This window comes from Neovison vison, chromosome 9 (assembly GCF_020171115.1).
Source record: "Neovison vison isolate M4711 chromosome 9, ASM_NN_V1, whole genome shotgun sequence".
Classification (NCBI taxonomy): Eukaryota; Metazoa; Chordata; class Mammalia; order Carnivora; family Mustelidae; genus Neogale; species Neogale vison.
Genome location: NC_058099.1, coordinates 33,559,253 through 33,563,699, shown reverse-complemented (window position 1 = coordinate 33,563,699; position 4,447 = coordinate 33,559,253). Strand labels below are relative to the sequence as shown.

The 4,447-nt window shown below is 47.7% G+C and overlaps 1 pseudogene; it reads right to left on the bottom strand.

Moving 5' to 3' along the window:
* Nucleotides 1-1,816: 1,816 nt before the first annotated feature.
* LOC122916892 lies at nt 1,817-2,293 on the bottom strand (annotated as a pseudogene).
* Nucleotides 2,294-4,447: the final 2,154 nt, after the last annotated feature.

The following is a 4,447-nucleotide window of genomic DNA, read 5'->3' as shown; positions in this document are numbered from 1 at the left end:
CAATTGTATGAGGTACTTTCAGTCCTGATGCTCAGTGCTCCAGGCAAGAATAGACCTATATAAGCTCAAGTGGTTTATTAAGACTCCAGGAGCAACCAAGAAGGCAGGAGGCGCCACCCTCCCCCAGCCCTCGCCCTAACTTCCCACCCTTCATGCTACATTTTGCCCAGGGCCATAATGGCTGGAGGAGGGCCCAACTTTGTCAGCAATGATGAAAGGAGAAGAGAGTCAAGTAATTAGCTAGGATGTGAAATTAGAGCATGAGAGAGTGCAGGGGAAGGGAACCCCGGGGTAGGGGGAGCACAGTGTCTTCCCACTTCCAGCATCTCAGGCCTGAGATGCCACCTGGGATTGTTCTAGATGAGCAGTTTTGATGGCAAGGTTGGTTTTCATATGTAGCCAGGAAACGACCTCATCTCCTTCTAATAATACCTACTCCCAGGGGTCTGGTGTGTTCCTCACAGCACTAGGCAGACAAAGGATCTGGACTCAGAGTCAAGAAGCCAAATCTTCTAACCTGCCTCGTCACTGTGGCTGCTAGGAGAACCCTGCAGCTAATGAGGTGGGACTGAGATGTCCATCCTGCAAACCAGTTTCCCTCAATCTGGAGAACCAAAGCTCCTATTGTACATTACTCAAGTGTCGAAGAAGATTCCATACAGGTAATGTAGCTTCCATCTGCCCTTGGAACTGAGCCTCTTGCTACAGTCCCTTGCTACTCCTGCTGTGATCTATGGCCCAGAGCTTCTGCATCCCCTGGGAGCTCATTATCAATGCAGCATCTTCTGATTCATGTGCATATTCAAGTGAGAGAAGCCCTACTGGCCATATGTAGTTCCACCCTCCTTCATATATAACTCCACCCTCCCCACAGAGCTGAGGAGCCCCCCAGAACCAGGCCCCTTTAACCCACTGAGCCACCCAGGCGCCCCTAGAACCAGGCCCCTTTTAGACTTCCCTTTGACACTCTCCATCTTGAGATCTCCTGCCCAAATAGACCAAGCTTGCTTCCAAAACCTGTACTGACTTCTTCTGTAAGCCTGTTGAACCTCTGGCCTCAAGGGATGGTCAAAAGGTGACCGTGAGAGTGGCATAGGAGCTGTTGGGGTGAGTTAGACCTTGGGCATGAAGACTTAAAAGTCCACACCTGTGTGCGTATACTTTTACAGTACAGGATGGAGTCCAGGGACAAGGGAGGGGGGCACCTGGGTGGCTCAATGGGTTAAGCCTCTGCCTTCGGCTCAGGTCATGATCTCAGGGTCCTGGGATCAAGCCTTGAGGTCTCTGCTCAGCCTGCTTCTCACCCCTCCCCCCCGTCTGCCTCTCTGCCTACTTGTGATCTCTGTCTGTCAGATAAATAAATAAAATCTTAAAAAAAAAAAAAGGCACAGGTAAGGGTGGAAAGAAAGGGAACAGGTGCTGTGGGCTATAGGACTCCTCTTTTATTTGTCCTGAGTTCTTCAATAGTCAGGAATAGACCTGGGTGACTTTATAAAATAATTTTTCTTTTCTTTTTTTTTTTAAGATTATTTATTTATTTGACAGAAAGAGAGAGAGAGATCACAAGTAGGCAGAAAGAGAGGGGGAAGCAGTCTCCCCACTGAGCAGAGAGCCCAATGAGGGGCTCAATCCCAGGACTCTGGGATCCCCACCTGAGCTGAAGGCAGAGGCTTAACCCACTGAGCCACCCAGGTGCCCCCAAATAATTTTTCCAATTATAGGTCGGGTACATATCTGTCTATGGCAGTCTATGATTCTGTCCCCCCTTTTTTGACCATAAAATTATCCTTTATTGAAATATTTTTCTTTGTAGTTTTTAACTAGCTGGGAATTCCACTGTACCACTATTGATGTCAACTATGATGTCATGAGGGTGGTGGCCATCAACATTGCAGCCCACAGGTTGGGCAGTCACCAGGATCTCTTTAATGGTTCCAGAGAGTTCTCTGGCTAAAGATTGGTGCTGCATCTGTTGGGCAATGTTGATAATCTCATAAAAGTGACATTTCTACCATGTTTAATGTTTTTCTGCTTCTTTCCATCTCTTGGTGGTTCCACGAGGGTTTGATAATCAGGGAAGAGGCAGAAGTTACCACTTCAACTGGGCCATCTGTTCTGAATAGTCAGTTTCACTGTAACCCTCAGACCCTTCACTGGTTACCTAGGTGATGTCATCACCAGCCTTTTTTGGAGACGGGCCCAGGGGGTTGATCTTTGGGGCCAAGGCAGTTGTGGCACAAGTGCACCTCGGGTATATGACTTTGATTTCATCGGGGTCAAACTCAGGCTGCATGATGGAGGCAGCTGGTGTTGGATGAACCCGGATTCTAGTGGCTGAAGACAGTTGCAACTTTCCCTACTCCGAGCCAAAAGCCAAAAGTATGATTCCACTCTTAAGGTGGGCTTAGGTAAAACATTTCTTAGCAGAAGGGAGAATTGGAGCTGGGCTTTGATAGATGAGTAGGAGTTCAATTGGTAGAGACTGAGGGGATAGAACAAGTGAACAAAGTAAACAAAGATGTGGAGGAAGAGAAATGGGAGGCATTTGTGGAGAAAGATATATTAGATGCTGGAGTATTTTCAATGTGGGGCCAGATCATGCAGGTGAGGACTTTGGTCACAGGGGGTCCTTGAAGGTTATGAGAAGGGAAGCTGCAAGTGAAGGCAGTATTTAGGAGGTGTTTCAGATGGAAGTATGGGTAGTAAGTTAGAGAAGGGGAAATTAGCAGTGTGGAGATCTGTATTTGACCTGAATCGAAGCAGAAACAGTGGGAACTGGAGGTAGAAATGGATACCAAGGGGACACCTGGGTGGCTCAGTCATTAGATGTCTGCCTTTTAGCTCAGGTCATGATCCCATTGTTCTGGGATCAAGCTCCCCATCAGGCTCCCTGCTCAGTGGGAAGCCTGCTTCTCCCTTTCCCAACCCCCTGCTTGTGTTTCCTTTCTCGCTGTGTCTATCAAATAAATAAATAAAATCTTAAAAAAAAAAAAAGAAACGAAAAGAAGAAGTGGATACCATGGACATCAGGCAAATGCCTGGACCTGGTGACCAGTCGGATGGAGGCACAGTGTGAGTGAGGAAGAAATTTCCTGTCTCTAGGCTGCCCTGACCAAGGGAGCTGCCCTCAAAAAGGTAGACGATGTGGAGGTTGAGGTGCCTGGCACAGGGGTAAGGGGGCACCCAGATGGGGCGCTCCAGAGCAGCCTGGCTGGAAATAGACTTGGAAGCCATCAGCAGACAGATGGCCAAAGGAGGGATGACAACAAGAGGAGAGGGTGTAGGGGAAACCCTGAGAGAGCAGAGAGAGCAGAGTCCTTCAGTCTGCACTGACAGGTGTTCAGAAATGAGAGCCTGGGAGGTTGTCAACAAAACCTGACCTCTCATTAGGGCCCTCAAGAGGCCTCTAGTGCTACTATGACAATGCTCACATCCCTGGGGAGGATACAAGACTGGTCACAGGGGCACCTGTGGTCTCTCAAGGTGGGGACTGGGGAGGTGATGACTTGGAGGCACAGGTGCAGTGAACAGCCTCTCCCTGCCCCAGAAACTGTCAGGGCTTTTTGGGTTACAAACCACTGGAGACCCACCTAAAGTGAATGTATCGGTTCCTGCAGCTGGATATAGGGCTCAAATAATGTTGTCAGGATGCATGTCTTTCTTTCTTTCTCTGCCTCTCATTTCTTCCTCCTCAAGTTACACATTTTCAGACCGGCTTTACCCTTCGGTTCACAAGATGACTTTTTGCAGTGCTTGGACCCACATCCCTACACATTCAAACCCAGCAGAAAGGGACAAGAATCTTTGCTCAGCATTCCCAGCAGAAATTCTGGGAGAATAAGAAAGAAAGAAGGAAGGACACCTGGGTGGCTCAGTGGGTTGGAGCCTCTGCCTTGGGCTCAGGTTGTGGTCCTGGGATCCTGGGATTAAGCCCCGCATCTGGATCTCTGCTCAGCGGGAAGCCTGCTTCCTTCTCTTTCTCTGCCTGCCTCTCTGCCTGCTTGTGGTCTCTGTCTGTCAAATAAATAAGTAAAATCTTTGAGAAAAGAGGGGAAAAAAAAGAAAGAAGGAAAATTTCCAACAGCATTAAGCAGGTTTGCAGGACAAAATGAGTAATTATTTATTTTAAAAAGGAACATACATGATCTAGTAGTTTGAAATATTTATTTAAAATGAGGTGAGAAACCACCCTGAGTGTGCAGGAAAATGCCTGCATCCAGAGCCATGGAACCATATTTGACTTGGAGCTTCCTGGTGGCAAGGCAAAGAAACCCCACTAACTCACAGAAATCTTGTCTGCTGAGAGAAAGAGATACACTGAGCGCTCATTCTGCACTCAAATAAGGGACATTGCTTGACAAAATGACAACATATCTTCTTGTTCATTTTTAGGTAAGATGCTAAATGTTTTTCTGCGGCTCCTGCTTATAGATTTCCTCTTGCTAAG